The sequence below is a fragment of the Sarcophilus harrisii genome, chromosome 6 (genome assembly GCF_902635505.1).
Source record: "Sarcophilus harrisii chromosome 6, mSarHar1.11, whole genome shotgun sequence".
Lineage (NCBI taxonomy): Eukaryota > Metazoa > Chordata > Mammalia > Dasyuromorphia > Dasyuridae > Sarcophilus > Sarcophilus harrisii.
Genome location: NC_045431.1, coordinates 112,556,019 through 112,581,232, shown reverse-complemented (window position 1 = coordinate 112,581,232; position 25,214 = coordinate 112,556,019). Strand labels below are relative to the sequence as shown.

Below are 25,214 nucleotides of genomic sequence, written 5' to 3'. Positions count from 1 at the left end.
AATGAACCATTATTCTAACACTGGATTACCTCTCTGTTAATGAACAGTAGTACTACCATACTTCAATGATTGCTATTAATCTCTCAATACCTATATTTATAGATGAAATATAATAGGACACAATAAAGTGGCGATATGAAAATACAGTGTTATGGATTCATTTCATTCTTAGCTTTTACAATTCCTAGAATAATTTACAGACTCTGTTTCTTTACTCATTAGGCCTTACTCTACACTGAAAGTCATTTCTATGAATTTGTTACTATCCATATGTTCCTGCAGAATGGCCTGGGCCATTTTTAGGAGAAGCTGAATTGGATCAAAGCATGTTTCATGTTCCATCCAAAAAGTTGCTTTGGTATACAAACTCATCAACATTTGTTTCATGATGGGGAAAAAAAAGCTTAAAACCATTACTACAATAAAAAGAAGGTTTTGCTTGGACAACTGGACAATGTCCCTTATGTGATTTAAGAAACTATATTAGGGTGATGAGATATACTGAGAGTCATTTTTTAAAAATGTTTTAACAGGGAAATCCCCATCTTTTTATTAAGTTTGATTTTTGAACTCTCTTGAGTGCTACCTTGGCTTTGAATCAATTCCACAATTTAAATTCATGAAAAATATCCAGTTGGTTGTATAACAACAAAAGGGGAGGTGAAGACAAAAGACACTTAGGACAAACACTATAGAATTTACATGAACCACTTTAAAATAAAAATCATATATTTTTGTATTGAATCATTGATAAACATCAATGTGTAACAATATTTTAAAAGGAAAATAAAGAATGAGCTGAACAACAGAATTTTTTAAAAAATATAGCTTGGATTGCTTTCTTTCTCTGCACAGAAACTTTTAAACTATACCTAAATTATAGTTTCAGTGTATTTTGTTTCATTTTATACATTATGTTAGAGTATTCTATCAAATAAAGAAAAGAGTGAATATATTTTATCACCTACAAAGCTTTTCAGGTGATAAAGTTAGAAACAAAGGGATACATTTGACCTACTCTATGTAGACATCCAAACCTAAATAGATCTGAATTCTTTTGAAGCTTTTTGGCATCAAATTTCAGAGTCTTTGATAGTCCTTTTGTCTGGAAGGCTGAAGGTTCCAGATCATATCTCCTAGGTTAAAAATATTTGGTTGGATAAGAATGGATTGAAAAAAATAAAATGAAATAGCCTTGGAAGGAAATTCAAACTGTTTACTCTTCATGAGAGCAACATACTTACACCCAAAGGAAAAGTAAAAATTTAGTTAGAACCTATTTTGCAATATTTATAATCAATTTTATTACAAATTCTTTTATCAAATAATTTGGTATGAAGACATAACATTTCTAACAGCAAGTCACTAATTAAATATAATCCATCCCATGCCCATTATAATGGCCTTGTATAGGCAAACATATGAGTGCTCCAGTTGTTAATCTTTTCAAAATAGTACTTCTAAGATTCTCAAGCAACTTCAGTTTGAGCAAGCTTCTCATTTTAACTCCAAAGATCAGCATTATTGTAAATTTTAAAACATCAGAAAAGGATTAAATTCAAACGTTTGGCACACAGGTGTCTCTCATTCATGTATAGTTTTGATCATAGTGGATGGAGTACTTTGATTAGGTATAGACAAACTGTCATTGAGATTTGCAAGACATTCAAAATATTTTCATTTTCACAATACAAATTTTCTATGTGTCTCGGCAAAAAACAATTCATTTTTGTAAGTAATCATTGTGTCAAGAAATATAGCTCACTTCAAGTTTATCCTAAACATTTTATTTAACCCAAATTCCGTTTGTCACAAAATCTAAGATGAGGTGTCCTAAAAGTCTTAGTGCAAATTTAAACTTTAATAGCGTAAAGAAAGTCTATCAGTTTTAATGGTTAAAAACTATACTAGGACATTTGGGACACCATTTACAGTAAGAAAAATCCATCAGCTTGTAAATAACTTCTTCAAGTATCCTTTCTCTCTGCAATCCATGACTCAGAAATCTTCAAGTGTCTCCTGTCTCCTACTACTGCTGTTGCTGTTATTTTTAAGTGCCACAAAAGTGGACCTTGTCTTAAATCATCAGGCATCAAAGCAATATAAAAATTACTTCTTATTTCACTTAAAGTACTTACAGTGAGCTGCTTCTCCAAGTTGCCTTAGTGTTTCAGCAGGAATATTCTACACGTCCGAAGAAAATTCAGAGGGTAATTGTTCAATTATTCTTTCTCTCTCCACAATCTGCTCTCACTGCATACAGTTCTTTAAAGAATAAAAAAAAATCTCATTTCAAAACAGAAGAAGATAAATTCATCTCACAATTTCTTATATGATGGAAAATACCACTTGTTATAACTGGTATACATTTATACTCCTCTAATCTGAAAGCAAAAACAGTGGTCACTGAAGAAACCAGCAGATTTTCTTAGACAAAATGAATTTAACTCTGATTACACATACCATGAGGAAGTATAAAAATAGATTTCATTAAATGCCATTCAATTATTTGTCAGAAATTATCAAGTCCACTAAAATTATATGTGCTTAACAAAATGTGTGTCTTCCAAATGTAATCAGTCAAACAATAAATATTTATGTTTATGCTTATTAGGTGTCAGGGAATGTGTATGAGGACTGGGGACACTCAAAGAGGCAAAAATCAGTCCCTGCACTCAGGGAGCTTACAATCTAATGGGGAAGAATATATATATATATATATATATATATATATATATATATATATATAAACACATAACATGCATACAAAGTAAGTTATATACAAAGTCTATTAAAAAATAAGAAACAGAGAAAAGGCACTAGAATAAAGAAGAGATGGGAAAGGCTTTCCATAAGAGAGAGGATTTTAGCTGAAACCTAAAGGAAACCAAAGAGATCAGTATGTAGAATGGAGGTAAAATAGCATTCTAAGAACAGACAAAAACCAGAAAAATGCCCAAGGCTGGAAGAGAACATGTTTCATTTATGGAACAAGAAAGATGCCATTGTCATTAAATGGAAGAGTATATATTGGGGAGTAAAATTTAAGAAGACAGAAATGGGAAAAGGGGCTAGATTTTAAAGGGCTTTGAATGTTAAACATAACATGTTGTATGTAATCCTGGAGTCAACATGGAATTCCTGGAGTTTTATAAAGTAGGGTGGTGACATGATTGGAGTGAGGAAGAGACTAGAGATAAGCAGAACCACTAGCAGGTTATTGCAGTAGTTCTAACATGATATGATGCTGGCTTATACCAGAATGGTAGCAGTGTCAGAGAAGAGAAGGCTTATTTGAGAGATGTTGAAAATAAGAAATCAAAAGGTCTTGGCAACAAATTGAATAAGGGGGTGAGTGATATTGTATCTAGGATGACTCTTTGGAATGCACAGCATTACTTCTTGTTCTTTTCTGCATCAGCAGGCTAAAAAAGCTGAAAAGCAACTTTGAGATATAGCCATCTTATATATTATCTCTAACTGTTCCCTTATCTCTACTTCTCTCTCTCTGTGTAGATATGTATATATACAAACACACATATCTAAACCTGCTTCTATACTAACTTATCTCTGTCCCCTTTTTCTGTTTGGCTAATTTTGCTATTTAAGGAGTTATTTTCTTCAAATAAGTTTTATGCCTCTTTTACCATTATGTCAATTCTGCTTTTTTTTTTCCTCCAAAAAAAATTCTCTTGAAAGGAAGAGTTTCTATAGTGGAAGGGAAAATGAGTGATGGATAGGGAAATGGTTATCAATTCTTAAACCTCACTTTCACTGGAATTGAGTTCAAAAGGTAAGAATATATAGACACACTCAATTATGAATAGAAATCCATCCTGCTGAATAGAGAAATAAAAGAAGGACATAAAGAAAAGGAGAGGACTGATAAAAGGCAGGGTGTATTAAGAGAGGTAGTGGTTAGAAGCAAAATAGAAATTTGAGGAGAGACAGGATAAAAGAGAAAAAGAGGAAGAAAGAGGAGAAATAGGATACAGTAAAATGCACAGTAATCATAACTGAATGCAAATGGGATCAACTTACTCATAAAGCAAATAGTATAATTAATCAGAAACCGGAATTCAAAAATATATTGTTTATAAGACAGACTTGAACCAAACAAAGAGTTTAATTAAAAGGCTAGACCAAAAGACTTCAGCTGAAGTAAAAAAAAAACAACAACAACAAAAACATAAAAAAAAGTGACAATTATGATCTCAATGAAACAGCAATAATTTACTTATTTTAAAGAGATAGAGAAGCTGCATTGTACAATTAAGCAATATTAAAATTTTTACAGTAAATTTCTCTGATAAAGTGCTCATTTCTTAGACATATAGAGAACTGTCAAATTTATAAAAATAAATCTCATATACTAATTCATAAATGATAACATATATATATATATATATATATATATATATATATATATAAACACTTTTCAGAAGAAGGAAGTAAAGCTATCTAAAGTGTAGAGGGCTGAAACTCTTGAGTGGTTGCACTGAGGTTGGTTCAAGCACTTAGGGCTAATTAATGATTGTATAATACTCTATGGGCATGTGCTTGGGGAATGGCCTTTCCCACTATCCTGTGCTGGATTGATAATTGGTGTATACAGAGAATTGCAGGAGGTACTAGGAAGTGGAGTAAGACTAACCAGGGTCACTTTGGTGGTAGACAAGGGAGGAGGAAGGTCGTGGAGATTCTGCTTCCATCCAATTCAATCCTACATCTAAAGACCAAGAAAAAGACTAAGGACTTTTGCTTATCCTGATTCCGGCTTATTCTAATGTATCCAGGGTGCTAATGTGGTCATTACATAAACATAAACACATACATAAACACACACATATGCATGCATGTATATTATATATAGTATACATGTATAAATTATATATGTAAAGAAAGAGATCAGTTGTTTCAGAAAAAATCAAAACAAAACAAAACAAAATTATAGCTAGTCATAATTTAACTAATAGAAAATACAGTGAGAAAAATTGAGAAATCATTGGACACAAAAATATGTATGTTAATGATAATCAACTGTGAAAAAGTCAGGAATTTTGATCAATATATTTTTGCAAGACAATTCTTTGGGACTCATAAAGAAAAAAATACTATCTCCAGAGAAAAACTGATGAATCCTGAGAGTAACTGAAGTATGATATACTCATTCTTTTTGTTTTTTTTGATAATATAGCGAATATAGAAATATGTTTTGCATGATATCACATACATAATTGAGATCATGTAGCTTATCTTATCAGTGGGTGGAGAAAGAGGTAGGAGAGAGAAAATCTGGAACTTAAAACTTAAAAAGAGAATAAAGTTAAAATAAAATTGAAAAAAATATAAATAAGTGAAACACTTTCATTGGATAAGAAATATAAAATTTCAGAGAAACTAATTCTACTTCTCAAGGACACCTTGAAGAAGCAAAAACACAAAAAATAGAGAGTAGGACAAAAATATTAAAGTGATGAAGGGGAAGAACAAAATGTGAGTACAATAAGAGATGAAAGGAGTAACTTATCAAAGATTTCCTACACCAAAATTTGGGTACCAACATCAGTTATATTCATAGCAGATTTATATAACTGAAGATTTTTTTTTCCTACCATGGGAAAAAAAATGGATAAGGTGACACTAATATGTGCTTAATGATTTCAGGCATTGATGCTGAGTTTTGATAGGACTCTGAGCATAAGGTAAAATATTCCACTAGTGAGACACAAAAAGCAGTAAAATATAAACTGGTATTGATGCTTATATTATAAAATCATATTTATTTTTCTGTGTTTCGTACATCATTAAGGAAGAGAGCAGATATAAAGCCCTGCAGAGGTGCTTAATATGAAGAAGGCCTAAGATATAATAGTGAATGATTAAAGCCTATCACTATACAATTCAGCACACTGGAAAGATCATTTTTGGTTATTCTTTAAAACTGTTACCATTTACCAAACTAATGCCTTCTGGTCATATTAAAGTTTGTGAAAAAAAAAAAAACAAACATCTGCAAACCTCACTATGTTATCATTATATCAATCTTCCTTCCTAATCCCAATATGAATCCCAAATGGGAGACAGTAAAAGGTTATCTTTAACCTAAAAATCAATATAATTAAGATTTTAAGCAAAATTCATTTTGATCAGAGTTCCTTTTGTCTAGACAAGAATTTTCAACCTCTTTTTTTTTTTTTAGCAATGAACATTTTTTAAAATTGTATTTATTGAAAACAAATGTAAAACAAGGAAAAAAAACAAAATGGAAAAAACAAAACAAAACAAAACAAAAACAAAAATATTGTCATGTCAACCCTCCCCCCCAAAAAAAAGAAAATCAAGAATTATTCAAAAGATGTAACAAAAATTTTCCATGTAAACTTTTCTTCGTACCTTTTCTCTTTCTTTTTCTCTTTCTCTTTATCCCTTTCCCATTAATCTACACACCTTATCTCTCTTGAGTTAATCTACATACCCTTCTAAATCCTATCTTATTCTATTCTTTTCCCCCTTATTTCTTTAAAGATTTGGAGGTTGCCATACCCTTCTTGCACATACACATACACATACATATGCATATATGTGTGTTCATTTATATATGTATTGTTACTTATTTATTCCCAATGCAAAGAATATTTTCAGAACTATCAGCCCTCCTCCCTCATATTAATTCCTCTATGTAGGTTTTTGCTGTGGCACCTCATTTGTATATCATAATTTTTACCTTTACTTATATGATTTGTTTTTTAGAGTCACAGTATATTCAGAGCTAACCCAGTCTTTCCTATGGAATATCCAATTACTAATGTCAATCTTATACATATATAGTTTACAGTTTCATGTATAAAACATAAACACTTTGTCCTCATTGAGTAATGTGAAATTAATCTTTCATGTTGGCTCTGATATGTCAAATTTTCTACTAATTTCAGATTTGGTGGAGTAAAATTTCTGAAAATCTGACAATTCACTGAATATCCATTTTTTCATTTAATATTACATTTAATTTTGCAAGATATAATATTTTCAGTCACAACTTTAATTATTTTGATTGTCGGTACATAATGTTTCAGGACCAGTGATCTTTTATTGTACCCAATGAAATGTGGAGTATTTATTGTAACTCTGGTGTACTTTAATTGTTATTGTTATTACAAAGTAAAACTTTCTCTTTGATCTGGGGGTTTCAAAACTCAGCAACGATTTTCCTACATGTTTTCCTTGTGGGATCTCTTTGAGGTAATGATTGGTGTGTTTTTTCTATTTCTACTTTCCCCTCTTGTGCTATAAAGGAAACAATTTCCTTTATATATCTTATTGCATCAAGATTCTATTTTTGGTCATAACTTTCTGGTAATTTGATTATTCTTATATTTTCTCTAATTGAGCTATTCTCTAGATCTGTTTGTTTATTTCCTTATAAAGTATTTCATGTACTTTTCAAATTTTTTAACACTTTATATTTTCTTTTATTATGCCTTGGCCTCTTACAACTTCATTTTTCTTTTTCTTTTTTTTTCTTCTTTTTTTTTTATTTAATAGCCTTTTATTTATAGGTTATATGCATGGGTAACTTTACAGCATTAACAATTGCCAAACCTCTTGTTCCAATTTTTCATCTCTTAACCCCTACCCTCTCCCCCAGATGGCAGGATGACCAGTAGATGTTAAACATATTAAAATACAAATTAGATACACAACAAGTATACATGACCAAACCGTTATTTTGCTGTACAAAAAGAATCAGAATCTGAAATATTGTACAATTAGCTTGTGAAGGAAATCAAAAATGCAGGTGGGCATAAATATAGGGATTGGGAGTTCAATGTAATGGTTTTTAGTCATCACCCAGAGTTCTTTCTCTGGGCGTAGCTGGTTCAGTTCATTACTGCTCCATTGGAAATGATTTGGTTTATCTCATTGCTGAGGATGGCCAGGTCCATCAGAACTGTTCATCATATAGTATTGTTGTTGAAGTATATAATGATCTCCTGGTCCTGCTCATTTCACTCAGCATCAGTTTGTGTAAGTCACTCCAGGCCTTTCTGAAATCATCCTGTTGGTCATTTCTTACAGAACAATAATATTCCATAATATTCATATACCACAATTTATTCAGCCATTCTCCAGCTGATGGGCATCCATTCAGTTTCCAGTTTCTAGCCACTACAAAAAGGGCTACCACAAACATTCATGCACATACAGGTCCCTTTCCCTTCTTTATGATCTCTTTGGGATATAATCCCAGTAGTAACACTGCTGGATCAAAAGGTATGCACAGTTTGATAACTTTTTGAGCACAGTTCCAAACTACTCTCCAGAATGGTTGGATTCGTTCACAACTCCATTAACAATGCATCAATGTCCCAGTTTTCCCGCATCCCCCCCAACAATCATCATTATTTTTTCCTGTCATCTTAGCCAATCTGACAGGTGTGTAGTGGTATCTTAGAGTTGTCTTAATTTGCATTTCTCTGATTAATAATGACTTGGAGCATCTTTTCATATGACTAGAAATAGTTTCAATTTCTTCATCTGAGAATTGTCTGTTCATATCCTTTGACCATTTTTCAATTGGAGAATGGCTTGATTTTTTATAAATTAGAGTTAATTCTCTATATATTTTGGAAATGAGGCCTTTATCAGAACCTTTGACTGTAAAAATATTTTCCCAGTTTATTGCTTCCCTTCTAATCTTGTCTGCATTAGTTTTGTTTGTACAAAAACTTTTCAGTTTGGTATAATCGAAATTTTCTATTTTGTGATCAGTAATGATCTCTAGTTCTTCTTTGGTCATAAAGACCTTCCCCTTCCACAGGTCTGAGAGGCAAACTATCCTGTGTTCCTCTAATTTATTAATAATTTCATTCTTTATGCCTAGGTCATGAACCCATTTTGACCTTATCTTGGTGTACGGTGTTAAGTGTGGATCAATGCCTAGTTTCTGCCATATTAGTTTCCAATTTTCCCAGAAATTTTTATCAAACAGTACAACTTCATTTTTCTTACCAAATTTTCTTTTTAAAAGATTTTGGATTTCCTTTTCTAACTGATTGACTTTCTTTTCATTATATTTTGTTTTTTTCTTGGATTTTTCTTTCTTTTTAAGTGTTTCCTCAATCTCTCCTTCAAATTTTTAAGTATTTTTGAGTGATTATATATATTCTTTTGGGGAATATAACCATTTAACATTTTTCTCAGAGAAGGAGAGCATTTTTTTTACTTCACTGTCCTCCTCTGAAAATTAACCCTGGTCTTTCCTAATCCCATACTAACTTTTTATGGTTGGATTATTTCTCTTTTGCATGTTCACTATTTTTTTTTTAAATAAGAATTTATTACTTTAACTACCTCTAGTTGGGGGAAGAAGAGGGGAATAATGACTCTTGCTTTACTTCAGTTCTACTCTTTGGCTAGGAATGCAAAACCAAGAATTATACCTTCCTACAAGTGTTTGTAGCCAATAGTGTCCCTGACTCACTTCTTCTCCACTCACCATGTATACTGGTTGCTTTCCCATAAAGGGCAGCATCTCAGAAGCACAGCTGAGCATGGTGTTCTTCATCAGTCAAAATTTCCTTCAATCTTCTTGGATTCAGAGAGGTAACTCCCTAAGCTGTCCAGGAGGTAAAAGTTCCTGTAATTCTAAACTGCCTAGGAATTCATTTAGTCCCGGGGCTCCTGCCTGCTACTTCTGCTGAGCTAGCACAGGAAGTGTTTACACTTTACACCAGTTAAATTTTGATTCTGGGATCTTTCTACTGGTTTCTCAAATTGTCCCAGAAGGACCACTGTTCAGCCCCAGGTCTTATTTGATTTACATGGGCCTACATTTACCTTAAGGTTCAATTGTGTTTTGTTTGTAGGGGAAATGTGGTGTGCTTAGAATTTTCTGAGAATTTTCACCTCTGGCATGAAGCTTGTAGAAGTCTTTTCAGAATAATTGTAAATGCATAAAATATCAAATACTTGGGATTAAAAAGGAAACCAGTTCAACTGAAATACATGTAATCCCAGATTTCAATTTCATACTTATAAATAGCTTTCCATACTCAAATATGTTTTTCCTTTCCTTTTCTTTTTACCAACTGCTAAATGTTTACTGATTAAATACAGTGGTCTCCTTAGCAACTACATCTAACCCAGAAACATATATAAACTTTCTTCTAATAATATAATAATGGAGTTACAAAAGCTTAGTTGTCTAACAATAGGGGTTTCAGCATCAGTGCATCAATTGAATTCTGAAAAGTTTAAGTTATTGATGATAAAAAAAGTTGAGAATAGAGGTCTTGTTTTCAGAGTAAAAGGTCAGAGTTGACATAGATTGCAGCTCTTTTTGTGATAAAAAAAAGAATCAGAAAATGAATAAATGTCCATCAGTTCGAAAATGGCTGAACAAATTGTGGTATATAAAGGCAATGGATTATTATTTTTCTATAAAGATGATGAAAAAACTGATTTTAGAAAGGCCTGGAAAGATTTACATGAACTGATGCTGAGCAAAACAAGCAGAAACAGAAATACATTGTACACAGCAAGAATGCATAACGATCAACTATGAAAACTTGTTTCTTCTCAATGGATTAATATTCCAAAGTAATCTCAATAGACTTTGGACAGAAAATGTCATCTGCATCCAGAGAATCAAGATAAGTAACTTCATTCTGCTATCCTGAAGGAGACCAGCACACCCCCATTGATAAAACTTACTACTGATTATACCCTTTATTGAGTTGAAAATTAGTCCAGTGACCCTCATTCAATTGAAAATCTTCTATTCCATTCTCAAAGATCTCAGTCTGATTTTCTCAAACTGCCCCCAGTCCCTAGCCAAAATTTCAAATTATACAAAGTGGCAACTTGGGGTACTTTCTTGCAGAGAATCATGTCAGGCTAAGGGACCTCCCTTGGCATAGCTGCCTGCAAGAACTCCCTACCCGCTGAGAAGACATTTTCTTTTCAGGGTTAACCCCTCTTTATCTCTCTCACCTATATCCTTAACAGGACTACACCCCTCTTTACCTCTATCTCCGGATTTCTCTGCTAGGAACTTTATTTACCTCACCACTGAGGAAGTCAGTCTTCATAGAAAAGGCTGACTTCTCAGTTCCAACAATAAACTTCTTTTTGTCAGTCTACCCTTTTTGATTTGTAAACTCTTTTACAAAGGACCTGTGCTGACCAGAACGGGTTCCCACAACTCTCTGCCCTGTCCCAAACCTCATCAAAATGACAAATGAACTATTCAAGTAATAACAAGAAATAATGCCCAGAATGTTAATCTGAATAAGCTCTCTTATGATATATGAAGTGTTAAACAAATGCCTGAATTTTTTAAAGACCATATACAAGAGAAGCAGCACAAAATACTATATAAATACACTCCACTTCATTAAGAAAAAAAAAAGTACTGCTTAAAGTACTCTGCAGTGATGTTGGTGCAGTAACATGTGAAAATGTGGTCATTATCTGACAACAAACTAAATGGATAAAATTTCCAAGTACCAGAAATATAAAAGTACATGATTAAAATAATTCTTATATTTATATTTTAGTTTTTAATCACACATTCAACAAACATTTATTAAGTGTCTATTGCATAGAAACACCCTACAGAAGGAATCAGGGAAATTTAAAAACAATCCTATCACTCCCTACCAAAATATGAATATAAATAGTCTTAGTAGTGGAATGAGTCACAAACATCATAATGAATATGATGAATGATATAAATTATGCATAAGAGAATTTCAATACAAAGTGCTATATGAAAATGAAAGTAAGACAGATTATTGACATATGTTCTTTGAAAAAGTCATATACAATCATTGTTATACTTTTCTCTTTTCTAAATTTTCTGTTGTCTGACTTTTGACATCTTTAATCATTGAAAGTATTCTCTTGAATGTTTTCCTAACTGCTAAATGTAATAAATGAGATATAGTCTTAATTGTTATCTTTCTTGAATTTTCTGCTGTGCTTGGCAATACTGATTTTTCTCTCCCCTTTCAAATTTTGTGATACTTCTTTCTCCTATCTCTAATTTATCTGAATACTCAGTCTTTTAAAGCCATTCACCTTCTATGTCATCTACTAATTTTCCTGAACAATTTTCTCTTTTCTCTCTGTATTCTAACTTGGTGATCGCATCATTTTCCATGGATTCAAATATCATCTCTATGCAAATTACACACACAAACACATAAACATATACAAATGCATATATGTATGTATATATAGATACATAGTATCTATCTATCTATAAATAGATAGATACTATGTATCTATATGCATACATGTATATATATGTATGCATATAGATACATAGTGATAGAGATACATAGATATAGATAGCTATAGAGATATCAAGATAGCTATGAAAATATCTCAATATAATTATACAGATCTATATCTATAGAAATATAGAAATGCACTTAACACTCACTAGTTGTGTGACCCTGGGCAAGTCACTTAACCCCAATTGCCTCAGCAAAAAAGAAACAAAAACAAAACAAAAACAAACAAAAAACAGAGATGGCTCTAGATCTAATTAACTCTATCTCTATATGTGGATGTATTTTATGGAGTACCTGTGTTTTCTTATTGTTGATTGTCAGGAAACTGAATTGCTTCCATTTGAATTGTCTTCAGAAGATTCTGAAAATGATGTGGCAAGATAAGATACCAGACACTGAAGTCCTTTCTCAGATGAAACTGCCAAACATTTAAATTCTACTGCAGCCAATTCTGTTGGACTGCCTACATGTTTCAATGCCAAATGAACACTTGCCAAAATAACTATTTTATGGAGAATTTATACAAGGCAAGAACTCACAAGGTGGTCAGGAAAAGGTGATACAGAAACACTCTCAAGATCTTTCTTAAGAACTTAAGAATTGATTGTATAACATGGGAGACAACAGTACAGGATTGTCTGGCATGGTGTCCCCTCATCAGAGAAGTTCCTGTGCTTTATGAGCTCTATGTGCTTTATAAACTCTATGAGATCTGTCATTAGTGAGCTCTATGAGCACATGAATTCGATTAGAAGCAACAAGAGAGAATCTATCCCAAATGCTCATAGAGACTATTTGTGTTTGACTTGCAGAAGAGCCATCTGAGCTTATCTTGGTCTGGTTAGCTACATTAATTTGGACACATTAATTTGATTCTGATATAGTGATGTCATTCTGGACCTTTTCAAGAATGAAGGACAACACCCAACCAAGAAACCAATTATTTCTTTTTTATATAGTTTTTTGCTTGGGTAATTTTCCAACATTGTCCCTTGCAATCACTTCTGTTCCAGCTTTTCCCTTCTCTGCCTCTACTTCTTTTCCTAGATGGCAAGCAGTCTCATACATGTTAAACATGTTAAAGTATATCTTAAATACAATATATGTGTACACATCCGTACTGTTCTTTTGGTGCACAAGAAAAATCAGATTCAGGAAGGTAAAAATAACCTGGGAAGAAAAACAAAAAATGCAAGTAGCTCACATTCATTTCCCAGTGTTCTTTCTCTGGATGTAGCTGGTTCTGTCCATCCTTGAGAAATTAGAACTGAATTGGACCTTCTCCTTGTCAAAGATATCCACTTACATCAGAATATATCATCGTATAGTATTGTTGTTGGTGTATAATGATTTCCTAGTTCTGCTCATTTCACTTAGCATCAGTTCATGTAAGTCTCTCCAAGCCTCTCTGTATTCATCATGCTGGTCATTTCTTACAGAACAATAATGCCATTCATATACCACAATTTACTCAACCATTCTCTAATTGATAGACATCCATTCAATTTCCAGTTTCTAGCCACTACAAAAAAGGCTGCCACAAACATTTTTTGCATGTACAGGCACTTTGCTCCTTATAAGCCCAGTAGTAACACTTCTGGATCAAAGGGTATGCACAGTTTGATAACTTTTTGAGCATAGTTCTACATTTCTCTCCAGAATGGTTGGATCCGTTCACAGTTCCACCAACAATGCATCAGTGTCCCAGTTTTCCCACATCCCCTCCAACATTCATCATTATCTTTTTCTGTCATCTTACCCAATCTGAGAGGTGTGTAATGGTATCTCAGAGTTGCCTTAATTTGCATTTCTCTGATCAATAGTGATTTGGAACACCCTTTCATATGAGTAGAAATAGTTTCAATTTCTTCATCTGAAAACTGTTTGTTCATATTCTTTGACCATTTATCAACTGGAGAATGGTTTGATTTCTTATAAATTAGAGTCAATTCTCTATACATTTTGAAAATGAAGCCTTTATCAAAACCTTTAACTGTAAAAATGTTTTGCCAAGTTATTGCTTCCCTTCTAATCTTGTTTGCATTAGTTTTGTTTGTACAAAAGCTTTTTAGTTTGATATAATGAAGATTTTCTATTTTGTGATCAATAATGATCTCTAGTTCTTCTTTGGTCACAAATTCCTTCCTTCTCCACAAGTCTGAGAAACTTGTGTTCTTTTAATTTATTTATAATTTCATTCTTTATGCCTTTTTTATCTTTATCTTGATGTACAGTGTTAAGTGTGGGTCCATGCCTAGTTTCTGCCATTTAATTTCCAGTTTTTCCAGCAGTTTTTGTCAAATAGTGAATTCTTATCCCAAAAGTTGGGATCTTTGGATTTGTCAAATGCTAGATTGCTGTATTTATTGACTATTTTGTCTTGTGAACTTAACGTATTCCACTGATCAACTAATCTATTTCTTAGCCATTACTAAATGGTTTTGGTGACTGCTGTTTTTTAATATAGTTTTTAGATCAGGTACAACTAGGTTGCCTTCATTTGATTTTTTTTTTCATTAATTCCCTTGAAATTCTTGCCCTTTTGTTCTTCCAGAGGAATTTTGTTGTTAGTTTTTCTTGGTCATTAAAATAGTTTCTTGGGAGTTTAATTGGTACAGCACTAAATAAATAGATTAGTTTAGGTAGTATTGCCATCTTTATTATATTCACTCAAACTATCCAAGAGCACTTAATATTTTCCCTATTGTTTAGATCTGATTTTATTTGTGTGGAAACTGTTTTGTATTTTGCTTATATAGTTCCTGACTTTCCTTTGGCTTTCAGTCTTGTATCACACTATGATCCAAGTAGAAAATATCAACTTTTTCCCAAAAATTCTCTTTCTCATAAAATTCACTGTTATTCTTATCTAGGGTTGCAACCTCAATGGCATTCTTGATATTTCATAATCAATAAATTTCTATTAAATGGTTATTATTTTCCACATACTGTGGTAAGTACTGATGACACAAAAAGATACAGGAAAAAATAATGACCATCAAGATGTTCACAACAAATACTACTGTTTATATATCCATATTCCTCTCATACATCCTTTTCATTCTATTCACACAAACCCCATCCCAGTTCAGGTCCTAATTACTTTTTATCTGAACAACTCTCACTCCAACCAAACCTCCTTGTTCTACTGAATAACTTCCAGCGGCTCCAGATCACATTTATAATAAAATATCAATTCATGTTTGGCATATGTAAGTCTGCTGTTTTAATGGTGTCTCCCAGGCTCCCGCCCTGCTGATAAACCACTCCCAAATTAAAAACTACCTAATGCCATTATACTCACTGGAGATGCTGTGATTATGAGGCCAAACTGCACCAATACCATCATAAATGCCTCAACGAAAAGCATGATTAAGCTGAAATAGGCCTATTCGTTTCTATGCAAATATATAAAGTATATAAAGCTTTAAACAATTTGATCTCTTATTACTTTCCTAGGCTTCTTAACCATGACTCCTCTTTAATCATAAAATCTAGTCATTGCTGTTTCGCACATTTAATGCTCAGTCAACTCTCTCTTTGCCTTTGTAATGATTATCCCCACCCTATGTTTGAAATGTGCTTCCCCCAAACCTCTGTTCATCAAGATTCAGCTCAAACACCACTTTCCAGATTTTTCCCCCCCTAATCCTGTCAGAGGTAAATGCTTCCTATAAAAAGTCTTGTATCCATTTTACAAAGATTATGAAGATATTAAAATATACATATTTTCTCCTTCCCATTAAAATGGAAGTTTCTTAAAGCCAAAAAAAATGGTTGTTTTTCTTTTTTTCTTTTGTTTGGGTATTCACAGCATACTTGTAATATTCTAGCTTATTTAGTAAATGTTTGTTGATTTATTGAACAGGAGATCAAGAAAATCTTTTAAAAAGAGGTGGTATTCTAGTTGTGCTTTAAAGGATAAGGAATTCATTAAGCAAAGAAAGTAGAGGAAAAGTACCCCATTCAAAAAGAACAGTAGGGCTAAAGGCATAAAATTAGTTTCAATAAGAGTAGATATGAGGGACAAGTTATGAACACTATGAAATAGAACTGGAAAAGTAGGGTATTCAACAACAGGCTAAGTAAATTAAACTTTGCTAGATGGTAGCACTGGAAGTTTTAGAGGGTATAAATATCATCATTTCTAAGAGGAAAATATTTAGTAACTAATTATATGTGAAAGTGAAGGAAAGATAAGGGCTTTAGAACTCTTAGGTTGTAAACATAGAAGGGAAGATAGTACCACAGAGTAAATGAGGATAGAGTCAACATTACCAAAAGCTTCAGAATAAGTAATTTTAGAAACAATTAGGAAAGCTATAATAAACTCAGCTTTGGAAACACTGATTTTGAGCTGTGGTTGAACCCACAACTATGGAATTGGAAATTTACACCTGAAATGTGGAAGATCAATTATGGATAAAGATGAATATTTTGACGTCCTATTCATGGAAGTAATATTTCAAACCCAGTAAGGTAAAAGTGTGAAGGGAGGGAAGGAAGAGAGACAGAGAGTGATAGAGACAAAGTCGAACGAGAGAGAGAGAGAGAGAGAGAGAGAGAGAGAGAGAGAGAAGGGGAGGGCTTGGGGAGAAGGGTAGAAGAACAGAGAGGAAAGGAAAGGAAGGAATGGGAGTGGAGGGAAGGAGAAAAGGACCTTTCTGGAAAATATCTACAGTTATAAGAAAAAAGAGCAAAAGGTTACAGAAGATAGATGAGGAGCTAGTAAAGTAAATAAAACTGGAGGGATAAGAAAATTAGGAAAACTTGAAAAAAATATAATGTTCTTGAGGCCAAAACTTCTGGCCATTAGAGGTGCTTTCTTTTTTCTTTTTTTTTTTTTTTAGCAATGTTTTGATAGTTAGGAATTTTAACTAATGCCATTGGTCATGTCAAATAATAAAATTTTTAAAAATAGTAATTTACAGAGTAAGCTGACTTATTAACTCAGAACTTATTCTTAGAAAGGAATACCTTTGATTGGGATCATAATCTAAGAAATCTCTCCTTCCTTGTGGAAATTTCTTTTTTTCACAATCTAGTAATATTTTATTGTTTGTTTTGTGTTTTTTTTAAGTAGTCATTTATGTCATGAATTCGTTGGGTATTGGTTCCAACAGCTCAGAATGCTTGCCATTGGTTCTCACAAAGTGTGTTTCTCTGGGTGGAACAGGCTGAGATTTCAGTTGAACCCAAGTGCCATTTTCTGTGGCTTCCTTCTTCTTCTGATCATTTTCCTTTATAGACTTCAGGAAGCTATTTCTTCTCTTACAGTGCTTAATATTCTCAATATGCACATTAATTCTCTTGGCTAGAATCTTGCCCTTAACTTGGTTGTTTACTACAATGCCTATGGTATGTAGTGTAACATTATAGACCCTCTCAGCCTTGCCATGGTAACATTTATAGGGTGTTCCTTGCTGAACTGTCCCCACAACTTTGACATCTACAATATCACCTTTCTCGTATATTCCCATATATGTAGGGAAGAAGACAACACCATGTTTTCGAAAGGGCCCAGAATACATGTATTGTGTCCTTCTACTTTTTCCTTTTGCGTTTCTCATTTTGGCAACTCAGTGGAATATGGTGGAGGCAGCAGAAAGCTGGAAATTTCTTAAAATTAGGTAAATCTAAATAAAGGAATAAAACAAGAAAGCTTCTTTGGAACAATGATTCCTAAATTCCTAAACATTTTTGCAAAAGTTGATACATTCTCTCTTTAGTCCATAAATCAAATTATTCAAAAAGTTATTATTGAGTGTCAACTGTGTACATGAAGTTGGTACATATTAGAGATATAAAAACAAAAAATAAAGAGTTCCTGCAAATTTTCTACATTAAAAGAAAGCATGATATGTTGTTAATTAAAATAACAAAATCTTGGTGGGGCATTGTTGAAAAATCTTATCATGTCCCTTAAGCTCTTCAGAAATGTTTCTGGGTCTCAAAATAACAACTCAAGAGTATCCATCATATATGTCCAACCAATTACTCCAAATCAGACTCTGAAAAGTAAAAGATAGAGACATATTTATTTCTGCAATGCCAAACTAAATTAGCAAATTCTCAAAATTAAAGCATTCCCAAAACTGTATCTAGATTTTAATAAATATATTAATTTTAAGATATTTTCTTTTTTGTAGAATTAATTTTCTAACTGGTATGTTGACTATGTTTATGTCTAATTTTTTAATGTAAAATATGGGATGAAGTTTCCAAGCCATTCCTTGCCCCTTCCATCCCAAGCCACATTTTAGTAACAAAAGTAATGCAAAAGGAGTTTGGCTAAAATTATTAAGATTTCTAAATTTCTCATTTCAACATATTTTTATAAATTGTAATGGGATTATACTAAAAAGATGTAATTTGGGTGGATTCAAGTTATATGATAATATGTCAAAACCAAAAAAGAAATTACTTTCAGTATAAAGACTTTTCTTTATTCTTTCAGAAGCTAAAATAGTACTAAATTGAGTTATTGGTAGAAAATGAGAAACTGTCTAGAAAAAGAACATACCATTTGAAGAAAATTTCTGGGAAAGCTGGAAATTAGTAAGGCAGAAACTAGGCATTGGCCCACACCTAACATCCTATACAAAGATAAGGTCAAAATGGATTCATGATTTAGACATAAAGAATGATACTATAAGGAAATTAGAAGAGTGAAGGATAGTCTACCTATCACATCTATGATAGGTGAAGGAAGGAATTTCTGGCCAAAACAAAACTGGAGTACATTATTGAATATAAAATGGATAATTTTGATTATATTAAGTTGAAAAGGTTTTGTACAAACAAAAACAATGCAGAAAAGATTAGAAGGAAATCAGAAAACTGAGGCAAAATGTTTTCCATCCAAGGGTTTTGATAAAGGCATCATTTATGAATATATAGAAAAGCGATTCAAATTTATAAGAATACAAGCCATTCTCCAATTGATAAATGGTCAAAGGGGGCAGCTAGATGGTGCAGTAGATAGAGCATCAGCCCTGAAGTCAGAAAGACCTGAGTTCGAATTTGACCTCAAACATTTAACACTTTTTAGCTGTTTGACCCAGTGCAAATCACTTAACCCCAATTGCCTCAGGAAAATATAGAGATGATTCAGGCCAATACCAATGGACTTGTGATGGAGAGAGCCATCTGCATCCAGAGAGAGGACTATGTTGATTGAGTGTGGATCATAACATTCTATTTTCTTTTTTTTTGTTGTTGTTGGCTTGCCTTTTGTTTTCTTTTTGAAATTTTCCTTTCTGATTTGATTTTTCTTGTGCAGTATGATAATTGTGGAGATATGTGTAGAAGAATTGCACATGCTTACCATATATTGGATTATTTGCCATCTAAGGCAGGGGTTAGGAAGAAGGGAGGGAAAAAATTTGGAACACAAGGTTTTTCAAGGGTGGATATTGAAAACTATCTATGCATATACTTTGAAAATAGAAAGCTTTGATAAAAAAAAGAAAATGAGAAGCTGGAAATAAAATGATCAATGCATAAAATATAATTCCAATATTTTAGTTCAATGTAGAAAATCAATTTATTTTATTACCTATAATAGAGCTTTTCAGTTTTTTTTTTAATTTCTGTCTATTTTATGGTAACTATATCAATTATGTATTCTAATTTTACCCTTTTCAGTATAAAGTTTGCAAAATATTGGAGATAAAATTTGTAATTACTGACATTAAAATGCTATAATTTCTTAAATTGTGTAGGTACCAGTAATTATAGCAGTACGAAATGGACAAGTCCCTGATAGCAAAAATATGCTTTTATTACCCTATGTCTACTTTAAGAATAGAAGAAATCATTTGTAATATGAATTATATGTAAGGAATTATAATTGTGTTGTTCATAAAGATAAAATATTTCTATCAAAGGATATGTATGAAGTAAAACTGTATAAATATGCATTGATTACTAGACCTTTTTTCTATAAGCATTTTGATTTAAAATCATTTTATTGTTTATATTTATAAATAAAAGTCCAAGAAATATGCAAGTTAAAGCATATTCTGTTACTAGTAGAAAAATGATAGACATTGTAAGAGGCAATAAATTCAGCTAACATATTAAAATACAACATATTTTTAAGCTAGCCATAATATTTATCAAATATCTACTATTTGTATATGTAAATACCAGCCCTCTTTCATCTTATGTCTTGGAAAAGCTACTAGTTGGAAAATTTCTAGTTATTGTGGGAGGGGAAGGAGGTGGTGGTGGTGGTGGAGAAGTTAACATTCTTTCTAAACCATAATTTATGACACCTCACCAACATATTTGCTTTTCCTTTCCCAAATCAGAAGACATAGGTTCCTTCCCCCCCACCCTTCCTCATTCTTTTTATTTAATTTAGTATTTTATTTTTCATCAATAACATACACAAATGATTTTCAATATTTGGTTTTTTTTTAATTTCCTTTCAAATTCTCTCCCTTCCTCTAAATCCTTCATTGGGAAGGCAAGTGATTTCATATAGGTTATTTAATGTATGTGCAGTCATGCACAGCATATTTTCAAATCACTCATGTTATTAAAAGACCAAAATAAAAACTCAAAAAAATACCAAAAATTTGCTTTCATCTAGATTCAAAGTCCATCAGTTCTTTTTCTGGGAATGCATAGCATTTTTTGTCATAAGTCCTTCAGAGCTGTCTCAGATGAATATATTACTGAAAATAATTAAGTTACTCACAATTGATCATCTTATATCATTATTGTTATCTGTACAATGTTGTCCTGATTTTACTTATTTCAATTTGCATTAGGTCATATAAAGATTTCCAGGGTTTATATTTTTTTCCTGAGAGCATCTAGCTCATTATTTTTTTTCTTTTTTTAAATGTAAAAAAATAAATTGTTTCCTATTGTGATAGCAATTAAGATAAAAGAAATAAACCACTTGACTTAAAAGCTCATTTAAACCATAGAAAAATGTTCTTGTGCAAATACAAGCCTTTGCTTGTATTGCTATTAGCAAAAGTAGAAAGGACATAATGGCTTTGCTTACACACACACACACACACACACACACATATATATATATATGTTTTTTAACAAATGTTAACTAAAACCCTATTTTAATTTTAAAATGATTTGGAACTAATAATTGAAACTTCAAACTTCTTAGAAGCAAAGTAACAGGATGAGAATCTAGGTTCAAAGCTGTGTGACTTTGGGCAAGTCATTTAAAAATCTGGATATTTATTAATTTTTGAAGAGATAAGAAGTGAATATCTCCCCAGTTACTTAACATAAATAAGCAAATGAAAAGTGAAACTGTGCATATAGGTCATCATTTCTTATAGCACAATAGTATTCTATCAAAATCGTATACTATAACTTGTTCAAATACTCTTCAATTGATGGGATTTCCCTTAATTTCCAGTTCTTTGCTACCAGAAAAGTGCTGTTATAAATATTTTTGTACATATATGTCATTTCCTTTTTTTTTTTCCCTAACTACCACTTCTTTCAATCTGTTTTCCTTTTATGATTATACTTCTGCCCTTTCTCTTATCACCTTCCCCATCTACTTACCTACAGGGTAAAATCGTTTTCTCTACTCAACTGAGTGTGTATTTTATTTCTTGTATAAACCAATTCTGGTGAGAGTAAAGTTTAAGGATCCCCTATTTCACCTTTCATTTTCCTATTGTAAAAGCTCTTTCTCATCTCTTTTATATGACATAATTAATTTCATTCTGTTTCCCCCTTTCTTTCTCCCAGGGCATTACTCTTTCTCACACTTAATAGTATTTTATCTATTTTTAAAAATATATCAGCCCATGATATTCCACTCACACCAGTGGCCTCGCTTGATGTACAGTACTTCTATCTGCCCTAATAATGAAAAAGTTCTTCGAGTTACAAGTATTATTTTCCCATGTAGGAATTAGAGTTTAAACTTATTAAGTAAATCACTCATGATTTCTCTTTGATGCTTATATTTTTATGCTTCCTTTGGGTGTTTAATTTAGTAGTCAAATTTTCTATTCAGGTCTATTTTTATTAGGAATTCTTGAAAGTTCTCTATTTCATTAAATATCCATTTTCTCTCTGAAGAATTATATTTAGTTCTCCTCAGAGTATGGTTCTTGGTTGTAATTTTAGCTCTTTTGCATTCTGGAATATCATACTTTACCATTCTTATACTTTAACATAAAAGCTACTGAATTTTGGTTATTAAAATGACTCCACAATATATGAATTGTTTCTTTCTGGCTAATTGCAATATTTTCTCTTTGACCTAGGAGCTCTGAAATTTGACCCCTATATTTCTGAGAATTTTCAGTTGGGAATCTCTTTCAGGAGATGATCAGTAGGTTTTTTTCAATTTCTATTTTACCCTCTAGTTCTAGAATATTAGGCCAGTTTCCCTGATAATTTCTAAAAAAAAAAAAAAAAAAAAAAAAAAAAAAAAAAAAAAAAAAAAAAAAAAAAAAAAAAAAAAGATGTCTAGGGTATTTTGGGGTAATGTTTTTGGGAGGTCTAATAATAATAAATTATCTCTTCTGGGCTTTATGCTCTATTTTCAAGATTACTTGTTTTTTTCCAATGTGATATTTCATATGACCTTCTATTTTTTGTCATTCTTTTGGTTTTGTTTAACTGTATACATCTATCTATCTATCTATTTATCTATCAATCTATCAATCTATCCTTTGTCAAGCAGCTGAATTGTTTTCATATATTTCTTGCATCACTCCCAATTGTTCCTCTACATCTCATTCTCAATTTTTAAAATCCTTGTGAATTCTTCTATGTCCTATGACCAATTCATATTTTTCTTTGAGGATTTGTGTTTAGAAGTTTTAACTTTTTTTTTTTAGTATGTGCTTTAATCTTCCTTGTCAGCATAGTGACTTTTTAGTCAGGATTTTTTCACTTGTTTGCTAATTTTTACAATCTAAATCTATTTTCCATAGATTTATTAAATATTAATCTTGTATATACATTTGCTATGATGTCTTGTATATATAGCTATGCCATTGATTTCTCCTTTTTGCCTATTAACTGTTACAGTTTTTACATTTTTATTTAAAGTTCTGATTTCCAAATTCTGATCCCTTTACTACTCCCGAAATCCATGAAATGGTAAATAATCAGATAGATAGAAATTACACTTGTGCAATTATGTAAAACATTTACATATTAGTAATTTCATAGAAAATGATTCAAAAAAGAGAAAAAATATGTGAAAGAAAGTAAAAAAAATAGAATACTTCAGTATGTATTCATACGATATCAGTTCTTTATCAGGAAAGGGATAGTATGTTTCATTATTAGTCCTTTGAAATTGTTTTGTATTATTATATTACTGAGAATGGCTAAGTTATTCACAGTTCATCACTGAACAATACAGCTGCTATAGCGTAAAATGTTCTTCTGTTTCTTTTTACTTCATCATGTATCAGTTCATGTAAGTTTTCCCAGGTTTTGCTGAAATCATCCAGTTTTTCATCTTTGGTAAGACAATGATATTCCATTTTAATCATATATAGAGCAGCTTATTTAGCCACACACCCCACTTGATGAGCATTCATTCAATTTCCAGTTCTTATCCACCACAAAAATAACTTTTATGAATAATTTTTCTATAAATAGGTCCTGTCCCTCTCCCTTTCTAAATGTCTTTGAGATACGGACCTAGCAGTAGTATTGCTGGATCAAAGATCCAGTGATACAGCTCTTTGGGTATATTTTCAAATTTATGTCCAACATATTTAGATCAGTTCAAAAATCCTCCAACAACATAATGGTATCCCAATTTTCCCACATCTCCTCTGAAATCCAATTTTTTTTCTTTAGTTTTATTAATGAATGTGATAGCCATGAGGGGATTTTTTGACATTGTTTTAATATGTATTTCTCTAACCAAAAGTAACATAGAGAATTCAAATTATATGAATGAGCAGTTTTCAGACAAAGATAACAAAGCTATCTATGATCATATAAAAATTAAATTTGGGATCATGTAGGACTTAAAGCACTTTCTTTCTAAGTTTCTCCCTATTGATTCCCTTAATTTCTTTGAATGTTTGTTCTCCCAGATTAATTTAGCTTTTATTTTTTTCTAACTACATAAAGTGGTGTCTGATAGATATGATACTATACAAATAGATTAACTTGAGCAGAACTATCATTTTTATTATATTGGCTTTGAATACCCATGAGCAATTAATATTTTTCCCAGTTGCTTAGATCTGGCTTCGTTCATGTGAAAATTGCTTTTTATACCTGTTCTCATATAATCCCTCATGTTGTCTCAGAAGTTAGACTCCCATATGGTTATTTTAAAGGGAAACTCTCTATTTCTTGTTAATGGACTTTGTTGGTTGTATATACAAATGATGATTTATGTGTATTTATTTTGTATCTTGCAAGTTGGTAAAAATTGTTAATGATTCTAGTTGTTTTTAATTGATTCTCTAAGATTTTCTAAGCATAACATATATCATATGCAAAGATTGATAAATTTGTTTCCTCCTTGCTTATTTTAATTGGTGTAATTTCTTTAACTGCTCTTATTGCTGTAGTTGATATTTCTAGTACAATATTTTATAATAGAGGTGATAATGGGCATTTTTTGCTTTGCCTTATTGTACTGGAAAGTCTTATAGCTTATTCCCGTTACAGATAATATTTTCTGATGATTTTAGGTAAATGTTATTTATCATTTTAAGAAATTCTCCTCTTATACCTAGGTTCTCTCATGTTTTTTTTTAATAGAACTGGATGCTGTATTTTGTCAAAGAACTTTTCTTCATCTATTTAGATAATCATATGATTTCCATTGAATTTGTTTATTGATATGCTCAGTTTTGTTACTTTTCCCCTAAACGAACAAATCCTGCATTCCAATTATAAATCCCACCTGTGTTATACTTGTAATATATT

At 31.7% G+C, this 25,214-nt stretch overlaps 1 long non-coding RNA gene and 1 pseudogene across 1 annotated transcript in view; both read right to left on the bottom strand.

The window, feature by feature from the left end:
• The window catches only part of LOC116420023, a 650,117-nt gene that overhangs the window by 481,715 nt on the left and 143,188 nt on the right, over positions 1–25,214 (bottom strand). Inside the window, exon 2 of the long non-coding RNA XR_004230350.1 lies at positions 2,139–2,265. This is a non-coding gene — a long non-coding RNA (uncharacterized LOC116420023). The remainder of the gene's footprint in view (positions 1–2,138; positions 2,266–25,214) is intronic.
• Positions 17,370–17,872, bottom strand: LOC100927195 (annotated as a pseudogene).